We start from the raw sequence: 14736 nt of genomic DNA, 5'->3' as shown, positions 1-14736 counted from the left end.
TATGCATCGATGCATGAATTGCATTCGATGTATTTATTTTAAAAGAGTGCATCGATGCACTTCCTGTGCATCGATACACCTTCAAACGATTTATGGGTTTTAACCTTGATGCATCGATGCACAATGAATATGCATCGATGCACTTTGCCCAGAATCCTCTTTGTGAACTCGAAAATCATTCATTTTGGATTAAATCCTTCATGTTTCATCCCATTTTTCATTCTTAACTCTAGTACACATACTTAAACCAATCTATATTAATTTATTTCATCTTAAACCTTAAAATCCTATCTTCCATATGTAATTTAATAATTACATCAATTTTGCAACATGTTTCAAATCCAATTCTATTACTTCATATCTCTTACTTAGATTGATAACAAGTCAAATCTAACTTTCAATTCTTGTTATGAACTCTATTCCAATATTTCATTCAAGAACCTCTAATCTTTAATCTTCTCTATCTCCTTTATCTTTTGATCTTAAGATAACTTAAGCTTTCCTTAAGCTTAGTTATCATTTAATGATCAAAACCCAATCTTAAACTTAACAAATAATTAACTAAGTAGAATACTCACCTTTGAGCTTGGAGATACGGGAGGAGAGGAAGAAGAAGGAGAAGAAGTTCTGGAGAAATATCTCCTACATACTTATCTCTTAATAAAGAGATAAGATAATTATCTTTTAGATAAAAACACCATTTTGCCCTTTAATTCCTTTAATAATTACTAACAACTTTTAGGATTTATTTCCAGATAAATCATTGAACTAATCCATTCTTCTACTTTAATCACCAAATTCTGAAACTTTACAATTAAGTCACTAACCCATAGTTTGGGATGTTACAACTCTCCCCTCCTTATAAGAAAATTCGTCCTCGAATTTTCATTACACAAGGAGCTTAAATACTTTCTATACTTCTACTATTCATTTTCACCTATTACTTCTTCAATAAATCTTTCGTGATATCATAAACTTCACTTCATTGCTTAATTCTTCCATTAACTTTTTCCCTTAATTCTAATGGGACACCTTCAACATATCCTACTTACTCGAACACTCTGCCCTAATAAAGTTGTCATTACTATATCACTATAAATAATTTCTAATTACATTCTCAATTCTTTCACAAAATACTTCTAATCGATGAATATGCAAACCTATATCAAACAATAGTATAATGTATCTATTATATCATAGAAAAGTACCTGCTATTATCTCTGGATCATTAAAATCTTCATTAGTATTAATATTATACACTCGAGCAGTGGATCGTATTTCCTGTTGAGTAGAGGATTCAAGTTGGCTTCTGCCTCTACCTCTTCCTCTTTGAGATATCGAAGCATATCGCTCCAATTGTACTGACTCTTTTGTTCCTAATGGACAATCTCTTTCGAAATGTCCCGTTTCACCACATCGAAAACAAGCTCCAGAAACCATTCTACATATTCCACAATGGTATTTTCCACAAGTCTGACAACGTCTCTGTTGTGTTCTGTCCTCATCAGATTCTACTGACTGAGTCTGTCTCACTTTCATTTGATTTGATTCTCTAACGGAGGATACTACCGATCCAGATCTTGCCTGAGACTGAAAACCAAAATCTCTACCTCTCTTGAGTGGTGCAGAACTCGATGAAGCCCCCATTATTTTAGATAGTTGGGTTCTTTGATCCTTAAACCTTTCATTCTGAGCTCTCTCTAGAGCTTTAGCACGATTTACGATTTCTTGAAACGAAGACAAGTTCAACATTATTAAAATTTCTTTCAATCTCGGGTGCAAGCCCTCTACAAACTATTCACACGCATCCTTCTCTGTTGGAATTAACTCGGCCGAAAAACGACATAACTTGTTAAATTCACACTCATATTCATATACAATGAAATCTAATTGCTTCAGATTTAAGAATTCTTGCTTCATTTGTCTGATAAACTGGTCTCCTATATACTTGTGCTTAAATTCTTCTAAGAACAAGGACCATATCACTTGGTCATTTGTCATTCTCAGAGTGACATTTGTCCACCAGATTCTCGCTTGCCCACGAAGCAAGGAGACCACTCCATCTAACTTTTCCCCATCAGAACACTGGAGTCCATCTAACATTATTTTCACATCATTGAGCCAAAGGTCCGCAACAACAGGACCTTCCTCAACTTCACCTTTGAATTCAGGAGCTCCTAATCTCTTTAATTCCTTTGCTACATTCATCCTCTGAGTAGAGGAAGTAGGAGGTTGAAAACGCGTCAGAATAGCATCCAACGTCCTGAAGAAAACATCTTAATCTTGTACAGCCACTCCAGTAGGTGATTGTTCTTCACATTGCCTGGCCAGGGCAGGTGAATTACTACTTTCCGCGGGTTGATCATCTCCCGCTTCATTTCTAAAAGTACCTTGTCCAGACATCTATAAAAATACAACCATATAGTTCTATTAGCAAAACAATATACTTACTATTCCATCAGATCAGAAGTTTCCACTATTTTGTTGGCATGTATACCTTATAAGACACTCTAGTCTTCAGTTTATGTCGAGAATCGACTAAATCGTAGCTCTGATACCATTAAATGTAACACCCTTAACTCATATCCGACCCGAATACAAGTCCAAGGTGTCACATTAACTTTTCAAACTTTGACTCTTATTGAAAATCCCGGGAATTTTTAAAACTTTCATTAAAACGAAACACATTAATTTACATAAAACCATAAAATACAAAATCGATCAGAGTATTCGTAATTAACACTTATTACATGCCAACATTCTATACATAACCAAGTACATACTTTGTCAATTACTTCTGATCTGATCTTCTAGTAATGATACTATCTTTACTACTTCTATTCTTGCTCTTCTCGTTTCTTGGCACCTACGTGTAAATCACTTACACGCTAAGTCATAGACTTAGTGAGGCATATAAAACATATAATATTTCATATAACATAAATCATACATAAACATATACCATCATTATCATTAAGAAACACACATAACATCATATGGTTCATGTAACACATTTCAAACCACTTACCTTTGATAACCATTTATAAACCCATTGTATACATATCACATTCAATATGTTTGTTTGATCTCTTTATTAGCCCATGTACACTATTGAGAACTTAAGGTATGTGAGTACATTGAGGTTGTGCACCAATGCTGTCACCACAGCTCATATCAATTCCCTCATGGGGCACCGAACCTTAGTTCAGTATTCGTCCCGAAGGACCAGTCCATAGATCCCGAAGAACCTAGGTAAACAGTCCATATATCCCGAAGAACATAGGTAAACAGTCCATGTGTCCCGAAGAACATAGGTAAACAGTCCATATGTCCCGAAGAACATAGGTAAACCCTCGACCCTTGGCATGCCAACTATACCACTAGCTCTCTTGTCACATAACATGGGCATTAACATTCATAATAGTTCAATTTACTTATTCATATCCTTTCTCTTATGAACATATATCTTTTCTTTTCAGTCACGTACCAAATGTACGTGTAATCATTGATCTTATAATCACATGTTCATTCTCTTCGGTCACATACCATATGTATATGTAAACATATATCTAATATTATATAACACGCATCACAAATGCATGTATTCACATAAATCATTTCTTATAGCTTTATTCATATCACATATTCATATAAGCTCATATCTTATTTCACATATACTTTGCATATAACTTATATATCTCATAATCACTCAAATAATAACATTGATCACCAATCAAATAACATTCTAGGAGTTACTTCTTACCATAGTAACTCCATCATTGGCTCATCGCAAGCCAAATGTTTATTCAATAATATAAGTACAAATTAAATTGCACTCACCTTAGCTTTGCTTTGATTCGATTCTAATCCTTCAATTGATTCGGAACGGGATCACGTTCTATATCTACATAATCATACATAGATCTATATCAGTATCATAACTAATATACTCTAATGGTTCACTCTTTAGATCAAGAGAAAAGTCAATTTCATCTTTTAATGAAGGTATGCATCGATGCACTACTGATGCATCGGTGCATAAAAGGTATTCGATGTAATATTATTGCTGGGATGCATCGATGCACTCCTTATGCATCGATGCACCAATTGCATTCGATGTTTCATTATTAATGGTATGCATCGATGCACTACTTATGCATCGATGCACTACTTATGCATCGATGCACTACTTATGCATCGATGCATGAATTACATTCGATGTATTTATTTTAAAAGAGTGCATCGATGCACTTCCTGTGCATCGATACACCTTCAAACGATTTCTGAGTTTTAACCTTGATGCATCGATGCACAATGAATATGTATCGATGCACTCTGCCCAGAATCCTCTTTTTGAACCCGAAAATTATTCATAATGGATTAAATCCTTTATATTTCATCCCCTTTTTCATTCTTAACTCTAGTACACATACTTAAACCAATCTATATTCATTTATTTCATCTTAAACCTCAAAATCCTATCTTCCATATGTAATTTAATAATTACATCAATTTTGCAACATGTTTCAAATCCAATTCTATTACTTCATATCTCTTACTTAGATTGATAACAAGTCAAATCCAACTTTCAATTCTTGTTATGAACTCTATTCCAATATTTCATTCAAGAACCTCTAATCTTTAATCTTCTCCATCTCCTTTATCTTTTGATCTTAAGATAACTTAAGCTTTCCTTAAGCTTAGTTATCATCTAATGATCAAAACCCAATCTTAAACTTAACAAATAATTAACTAAGTAGAATACTCACATTTGAGCTTGGAGATACGGGATGAGAGGAAGAAGAAGGAGAAGAAGTTCTGGAGAAATATCTCCTACATGCTTATCTCTTAATAAAGAGATACTATAATTATCTTTTAGATAAAAACACCATTTTGCCCTTTAATTCCTTTAATAATTACTAACAACTTTTAGGATTTATTTCCAGATAAATAATTGAACTAATCCATTCTTCTACTTTAATCACCAAATTCTGAAACTTTACAATTAAGTCACTAACCCATAGTTTGGGATGTTACAAAAGCTGCAAAAATTATGTATGTGAAAAAAATGATGCTCTAAAATGCATGCATAATGAATTAGTTATTGTTTTATTAATCAGACAGAATCTCATTTTTTGTCTATTGGTTCCTGAACGTGGAGGAAAGACCTTCGGAAGATCTGATAATTCACTTCAGGATATTGAATTCCCAAAGATGCCCCAATATTCGATGTTGAATCTCAAAAAATGCCCTATCCTTTGATGTTAAATCTCAAAAAATGCCCCAGCATTTGATGTTGAATCTTCAAAGATGCCCTTATTGTTCCTCATTTCTTGCTTCAGCATTGATTCTAAGCATGAGCTTTGTGTTTGAGAGCCACATGTCATTTACCAAGATCCACTCTAGAGAGATTGTCTTGTTTTGAAAAAAAATGTTTTTCTTTTATTTTTAAAGTTATGAAAATATCAAAAAAGAGTTTCGAAAAATGTTTAATCAAAAGTTTTGAAAATATTACCCATTTCACGGTTTTACAATTGAGACAAATCATAAAACTAGAGTTCATTGGATATTAAAGAATTAATTACATTGTTAATCCTTCAATAAATTATATTTGTTTGACACATGTCAAGATTAAATCTATTTTTGGGAAATGGTTAAGTAAGAAAAGGATAAAAAAAGGTCTCAGGTTATTGTGTTTGGTCAAAGGTTTGGCATTTTTGTTTACTTAATGCTCAAAGGTTTGATGGGGTAGCTTACATGCTCCTCTATTGGAAGTGTTCTCTAATTCCCAACTTTCATGGTCACGTTCGGATTGTGCGATGCCTTATAAAGGAATTTGTGCGATCGCCTCAACTGCCCAATTTTTGTATTCGGGCCGCCTTTTCAGGTTTTCAACTCGAATCCTCCTTTGGTTTCAAGACGCCATTCTTAATTTACGTCTTGAACCCCCATTTGTTATTTTTCTCTATCATACATTAATTATACTATTTTTTGCAAATAAAGATTAATCCTGATGGTCGAGATGAAATATGAAGATAGTCTCTTCTGTTTAGAAATTCATGTATGATTAGAAGGGACTTTTAAGGCACGTAACGTAGGTCATGGTTCATGGTTATGAAAGAAAGGGATAAAAGGCTCAAACAATTGTTTAAGGGTGATTCAACCATTGATCAATTCATTTTGATGTATTCAATCATATCTTGCTCAATTTGAATATGCTCGTATGTGTCTCTCTCTTGATGCTCTTCGAGTGAAGTGATTCAGAAATGATTGTGCTTGATCAATCTCATTTGATGCTATATGATCTTCGAGTGAAGTGATTCAGTGATTCGAAAATGATTGTGCTTGATCAATCTCATAGTTTGAATCTCGATGCCTCGTTTGAATCGAGAGAATCTTTGTATATGCATCTTGTCTTATTTTTCATCAATTTCCTTTGTTTTTCTCTTCGTATTTTTTTCTCTTTTTGCTCTGATTGAATCTTCGCACTTGGTATTTGGTTCACCTTTCGGTATCTTATCTGAATCAATATCTTCACTCATACGAGCAGATTTTCTCCACCTTGCCCCCCAGTGTGGAAGGTGATCCTTGGTTAGGGTTGAATCAGAAAAAATCCTATAGGCTCAAAAGGGGACACAAGTGATATATATTTTCTCCTGTTGTGAAGGGATAAAGAAAGAAAGCCGTTCATCATTTCATACATGGAAGCTTTCACAGAAGAGGTATCCCCAGGGGGATAGATTTTCAGGATTAATTTTATTCACATGAAAACAGTGTAATTAATGCATGATAGAATTATTTCGAGTAAATTCTTCTTTCTGCTTCTTGCCTCCAACATGTCTCAATGTTCAGGCTCCGTGCGAGATGCTCCAAGTCATGTTCAAATGAACAACTCAATGCCTTGGGTTTTAATGGTATAAAAATGTCAATTTTGAGTCTAAAAAGACAATTGTGTGACTTTATTGACTCAAAGAAATGTATGTGTGTATCAAAAAGATAAAGACATTGTTAAAAAATTTCAAAAAGAGGTAATGTCAAAATTTGGTCTTTTTGGTAATGACCATGAGTTATTTTAGGTAAAGAATCAAGGTATTTTATTTTGGGGTTTGAGACAGGATAAGAAAGGTCTAATCTTGCCATATGTCAAAAATCTATAATTCTTGAAGAATTAAAAGAATCCTTAATTCATTTAATATTCGAAGAACTAAATATTAAAATTTGTTCAATTGCCCCACCTTAGAAAGTATCATAAATTCAATCGTTTAAAAGATTAAGCAAACATGAAAGATCAAAGACGTGTTCAAACAAAACAATCCTCTAAGTGCAAATGATGTATGCAATGCCCCTTTTTTCGGCTGTCCATGCCCCTGAATCCATCAAGTTTTGGATCTCGCGCTTCAGCGCCTTATAGTTCTTAGAGGAATGTTTGGAGCATTCTATGTGGCAACTGCAAACAGCTTCAACATCATAGCCCTTAGGATATGTGGATTATTTTCTCAGATCATCCTGACAGGCTTAGTCGTATAACCAGCTGATCGGGCTTATTCGTTGTGATTTCAATTTTTTTCTTTTGATGTTACAAGCTTGCTTCCATGTGGTATGATGTGGTTAAGTCCACTTCATCTATTCCTCTATGAAGAAATTTCATGAAAATACTTAAAAATGAAATGTAGATTTAGAATGCAAAAATGCATGAAATGTTCGAGGCATTGATATGAAAACATGTATATTATTATAAATAATCTTTATTGGGACAAAAGTGTTTTATCTTTTAGGAGATAATAAGCATATTTAAAGGTACATCCAAGCTAAATTCTCTAGACCCCAAACAAGTTGACTAGTCTTTTGCCTTCGTTTGTCACCTGTCGAATACCCTGTCGAACCACTCCGGCTTCTCTGGCTAAATCGTGCAAGTGACGAGCTGCTTCTTGTACTTGTTCCAGAAGTATTGAATGACTGCATCTCTAGCTTTCATCCTTTGTCGAACCTATTCTATAACGGAAACACCATTGAAATCCTCCATCAAAGGGATTATCTGAAGTTCATTTGATTGTTTTTTGAATTTATCGACAATGACCTCCAATTAAGCTATTGCTTTGCCATCTTGTTCTTGTTATCTTTGAAGGGACTCTCGAGGTCAGTAACATTTTTCTCGTCTTGCCCCGACCACCTTTATCAACCTATTTCTGAAAAGTAGACTTTTGATGCACTTGATTATGGGCACAACGCCTTCTTGATCGAATGTGACACATAGTTGGCTTGCAAATTGTCCTCCTTTTCTTTCTGAGTATTTTCTGACCATAGTTGAACCTCTACATTTTTTACCTCTTGTATTAGAACCCCTTTGTCAATTGATGCAAATTCTCTATGTTTAACAAACACGTTTTCGATGGATCAACACCTCGTTTTAAATGATACAAACAATGAAAACAAAATAAAAGAGAACAAAAATAAAAATAGTTAGTGAGGTAAATCAAAACAATAATAAAAATGAAAAATCCTACCCCACATGCTTTAATTCCTACCCGGACATGATCTCTATCCCTCATGCTAATTTCAAACAAATCCTAAATCGCATATTTGTCTAGTTCGCATGCTTTGAACAGAAAGTAAAACAGGAAATAAAATCAAAGTAACCTAGAGTTTGGAATGAGGTTTTGGGGTGGGCTCTAATTCCATGTACTCTTCCGTTTTAGGTTCTAAAAAAGTACTCGAGTTATCCTTGTCGGTGCCCCCTTGTGCTTGCCAGACCCTTAGTCTTAAGCCCATTACAATCTTGCGTGGACTAAGTTAAACTCGAGAGGAAACATTCCCTTATGCCCATACAAAGAATAAATTCACACGAAGACATAAGATATATGAATCCCGAAGGCTACTTGCTAGGCCCGCACGGTGAATAAATTCATACGAAGATGTCGTTTTCACCTCCTCTTAAATAGGGTTCGGAGCTCGGGTATAGAGCATGAGATGAAAATTTTGAAAATCTGAAATCATTGAAAAAACGTCAGTACAACTATTTACTTGAAAAATAATCAAAGGTAAATAATTTAAATCGAATAAATAAATTAAAATTAAAATTTGTAATTTTCGCTAAAAAAAGACAACCGAAAATTAATTATGGCCTGACTCAATTACTTGTCCCCAGCAGAGTTGCCAAGCTGTCACGGCCGTCTTTCGGGAGAGCCTGGAATTGGGTTTCGACTTAGGAAAATGAATTAGGAGTCGTCACCGACCATTTTAAAACGAATTTAGGTGGGTCGAACACCATCTTCCCTGATCTGCGTTGTACCAGAAACATGTCGGGTTCGAGAGTCGGTTATGGTCAAGGAAGGATTAGCACCCTTGAACCGCCCTTTTGATGCCAATTAATTTATCGGTTGTCTTAATTGCGAAAATTTAAATTTAAATTCAAATTTATCGATTCGAATTAATTACCTTCGACTGATCGAAATTTTTCTAAAAGAGTAAAAAAATGTTAGATAAAAAATTAAATAAATCAAAGAAAAAAAATTAAAAAATGAAAATAAAAATTAAAAATAAAATAATAAATCAAATGGAAAAATAAGATAATAAATGAATAAACAAAAATTACATAGAAAAATATATTCATGTATAGATTAAATTGTACCATTGAGGCTCTATCCCCACATCCACGATCAATATCAAGTGATGGATTGAGACTTTTAGTGGGCTATGGCCTTGGACTTTTTGCCCCCACATATTAAATTAAACGGCCTAGTAATCTATATAGGTATTAAAGATCCACTCCAACTTAACGTGAAACATCCATAAAAGACAAGTAAATTTGATGAGTGAACCCAGATGTGAAAGCTAAAATCAAAAATAAAATTAAAAAAAAAACAAATAAATTGTCGGTGGGATTCTAGATTTTTTGAACTGCTAAGCCAAGTTAAGAAGCAAAGCAAAGCTAAAAAACTTAAACTAAAAGCTTACTATTTTCCATTTGTGTATTTCCAGCGTTAACCTCTCCTGGTAGCGAGGTAATCAGAATTTGTTATTTGATCAGATACATCGATTTAGAAAAGAATGGCGATGCTTACGATATGATGGAGTCGCAGTACATACGGAAACACCACGGGCACGACATCAGAGACGACCAGTGCTCTTCTGCTCTTGTCAAACATGTCAAAGCTCCTATTAATCTCGTAAGTTTTTATCTCTTTCCTTATCTGCTAAATTTATGTTTATGTTTATGTCTTTCTGACGGAAAAGAAAGTCCGACGACTCTAAAGTTTCTATGGCAGCTTTAAGGCTTCCCGACCGACTTTAAGCCCTCCACGTAAGTTTTCTCCTCTAGGTTCGTTCGAAAATCCCCTGTATATTTCCTTGAAAACTCTGTATTTTCGTATCCTCCCTCCTCCCTGATTATTGCACGTATTTATAGCATGTGAGATTTTTTTATTCCTAAACTAAAGCACTAATCTGATTAATTCATGATATAGGATGTTTTCTACAGGAATTTGGTATCTCTCGGGGTGTTTAATTATTTCTTATCGCGTCTTTAATATAAATGTAAAAAAAAGTGACATTTTTACACAAATATCACCTTAATATAAATTAATTACTTGTTAGGCACTGTTTAAAAATATTTTACGAATCTAGCAAATTTTTAAATACTTTTTATAAAATTATTCATGCATTAAATTACACAATATAATTATGTCTACCAATTATCACTTGACACGTTTGATGCGTTTTTGACTCTTTCAAAATCATATACGTATAGTATATTCTAGGAAAACTTAGAGGGTAAATAATTTAAATATTTTATTTTTTGCATTTATAAAATGGAAAGCAGTCTGCTTCGTTATATTTAACATTTTGTTAGTATTTTATTTAATTATTTAATTATTTTATTTTTTAATTATTTTATTTAAATATTTTATTTTTTTGCAGTTATAAAATGGAAAGCGGTTTGTTTCGTTTGGATGGAAATATGTATAAGTTAACGGAAACAATGATATTGGATATTTGTACTGAAGCGACGACATTCTCGTAGTTGAGAGGATTGCTGTGAATGTTTACGGGTTGAGAGCATATTTATAGCCGAGAGAAAAGTTTAAAAGTAGAGAAATACGAATATAATTATAAAAGGCGCGACCCATGCACCGTAAACATCATTGTTTCCGTTAACTTATACAAATTTTCATCCAAACGAAACAGATCGCTTTCCATTTTATAACTGTAAAAAAAATAAAATATTTAAATAAAATAATTAAAAAGTCAAACGGTCTGCTTCGTTTGGATTGAAATCTATATAAGTTAACGGAAACAATGATGTTGGATATCTGTACTGAAACGACGACATTCTCCTAGTTGAGAGGATTGCTGTGAATATTTACGGGTTGAGGGCATATTTATAGCCGAGAGAAAAGTTTAAAAGTCGAGAAATACGAATATAATTATTCAAGGCGCGACCCATGCACCGTAAACATCATTGTTTCCGTTAACTTATACAAATTTTCATCCAAACGAAACAGACCGCTTTTTATTTTATAACTGCAAAAAAATAAAATATTTAAATAAAATAATTAAAAAATCAAACGGTCTGCTTCGTTTGGATGGAAATCTATATAAGTTAACGGAAACAATGATGTTGGATATCTGTATTGAAGCGACGACATTCTCCTAGTTGAGAGGATTGCTGTGAATATTTACGGGTTGAGAGCATATTTATAGCCGAGAGAAAAGTTTAAAAGTCGAGAAATACGAATATAATTATTCAAGGCGCGACCCATGCACCGTAAACATTATTGTTTCCGTTAACTTATATAAATTTTCATCCAAACAAAGCAGACCGCTTTCCATTTTATAACTGCAAAAAAAATATTTAAATAAAATAATTAAAAATCAAATAATACAATAATTTGTTAGATTCGTAAAATATTCTTAAACAGTGTCGAACAAGTAATTAATTTATGTTAAGGTGATATTTATGTAAAAATGTCAATTTTTTTCCGCATATCTATTAAAGACGCCTATAGATCTAAGAGACAATTCACCACCCTTAAAGACACTAAAGATCCCAAATTCCTATAGAAAACACCCTATATTAAGAATTAATCAGATGAGTACTTTAGTTTAGGAATTAAAAAATCTCACATCATTATTTTGGCACTTTTGTCATTTTTAGATCTTCCCATTAGAACTAGAATGCTAATATATTTTCAGTTTTCTTGACTTGTTATGGCCAGATTTCTCTGGTTGTTACTGTTGGTATATGACTGCTTCGAGAAAAATGGGTGGTTGATCGAGGAATTTGGGACACCACTGTATGCGCGCCGAGGCTATGGAGCTACTGGGACTACCATTACTGCTCACGTGGGAAATTGATGTGGAGGAAGCGGCTAAACGTTAGGCTTAGGGTTTGGTGCCTCTCAAATGTTATCGGACTTCAATTGGTGGGCTTGTATTCGTTGGACCTGACCTGTAAATAAATGAGAAAAAAAAAAGTTAACATGTATGTAATTAAAGTACATAACGTAGATATATATCATATAATATAATACATATATATTGTATACCATAAATCATAACACATCAACATATAAATGTCATCTAAAAAAAATCGGTCGAAAATGCGTGTCTACACATAAATATTATGTTTTTTATATAGAATATAATAAAATATGAAAAAAATAATGTTGTGGTCTCAAGTGGACAAATAAATTATTTTATAATGTATATGATATTTTTTATAACTCAAAATTATATATTATTTTAAATAATTATATTTTTTACAATAATATTATTTCTTACCTCATAAAATTATAAATAATTAATATATTAAATATTAAAAAATATAAAATAATTTTAACTACTTAAATTTATTAATATTTTAATAAATTAAACTCTTTCTATATTATTATTATTATTATTATGAATAAATACAAAGAAATTTGAATCGAGAAAGATCTAGAATTCATTATTTCAAAGGTGTTTTTGTCCAAAGTGAGAGGAATTGTGTAATACTTAAGAAGTTGGAGAGGTAATGATATCCCATTATTTTAACAAAAAATTGCAGCTATTGGTAATAAGTTATTACATGGTAATGATATTTTTCACGAACCAAACGTGGGAAAAATTTTCAGAAAAGATTATTGTAACACCCCTTTTCTCGTATTCGTTACCGAATACAAACCAGAGATGTCACATAAAACATTTAAAACAATTTACAGTTCAAAAAATCGATAAAATTGTTTCTTTAAAATCATCCATTTTGACATAAATAGTTTAATACTCTTAATAGCATAAAACAAAAAAGTAATATTTAAAAATATTTTTTACATTCAAATTCAGGCAAGAAAATGACAGTTCAATACTATTTCATATAAGAGTGAAACCGCCTAAAAACTATCTAATTTAAAATTTATCCCGATAGTAATTAAAATATAATTTACCAATATTAACTTAAATTCAATATTTATAAACCAACATAATTAAGTATTAATTATTTAAAATCCATACATATTAATTACTAAAACCCATTTAAATATAAAAAAAACATATCAAAGAAAATTCTAATATATATAATATACATGCACATTAGAAAATAAAAAACATCATAAAAGATGACATATTGATACTGGAGAGCTAATATGATCCTTGAAATATACTGCCAGCCTAACTCTTTACTCTATACGCTTAGCTTTACGTATGCGTTAAACAATCACACACTAAGTATACACTTAATGAGACATTTCAGAAAACAATGTATATCATATCAATATAGAATAACATAATAAACCATATTACTAAAATATCATATGAAAATATATTAACATATAAAATTGACTTATTAAAGTCCTTTCATCATATAACCTATAAACAATAGTTCATATATAAAGCAACTTATGCCAAATCAAATCAGAATATTTGGGGAAAGTTTTACTTTCAATCAAATCGATCATACCTGCACTTTTCACATTTATTCAATTCATAGCCCAATGTACACTAAATGAGAATGCATGGTACACGAGTTAATAGTATCCAAATATTACACTTGGTGTCAGACAGAATACAAGTACTATAAAACATAACATCATGTATGATCAAGAATACCATAGTACCAAATTCACTTACTATGTTTTACATTCCCTAAGTATCATGGTATCAAATTCACTTACCATATGCTATCACTCAATGTATTGCGCACAATAGTACCAAATTCACTTGCTATGTGCATAATGCATCTAATGATACTACACATGTTTGGCATGCCAACTATTACTAGACAAACTCAATGTATATACAAAGGGCAATTCTCATCAAAATCATATATCATTCCCTAATCAGAAGTATCCATAGATACTAACATATCAAAATATAAAAGTGCATTAGGCAGTTCATACCTGAAATCATCCATAAACCATTTCAGAAATTGTTATTAAAATATTTCACAATACGATTCAAATTCTTTTTCATTTCAAAACATCAGAGGTTGACTTATCCCAAGTCTTCCTCATATATATATAAAAACTAGGTAAGAATGCACTCACATGATGCCTCTCTAGCACCTTACTATCGATATAAACTTCACTCTTATACTTTTTCATTAGCTTTAAGCCTGTTCGTATCTCGATCTCGACCACAATATTGGTTATGGAGTTTACGGAAAATAGAGGAGGAAGATGAAGAGTTTCATGAATTTTCTTTAAAAAATCTAAGTACATTTGTCATTTTAAGGACTAAAATAAATTAAAAATTCATTTAATG

The sequence above is a fragment of the Hibiscus syriacus genome, unplaced genomic scaffold (assembly GCF_006381635.1).
Source record: "Hibiscus syriacus cultivar Baekdansim isolate YM2019G1 unplaced genomic scaffold, ASM638163v2 tig00110733_pilon, whole genome shotgun sequence".
In the NCBI taxonomy this organism is placed as follows: Eukaryota; Viridiplantae; Streptophyta; class Magnoliopsida; order Malvales; family Malvaceae; genus Hibiscus; species Hibiscus syriacus.
This window is presented reverse-complemented; position numbering follows the sequence as displayed.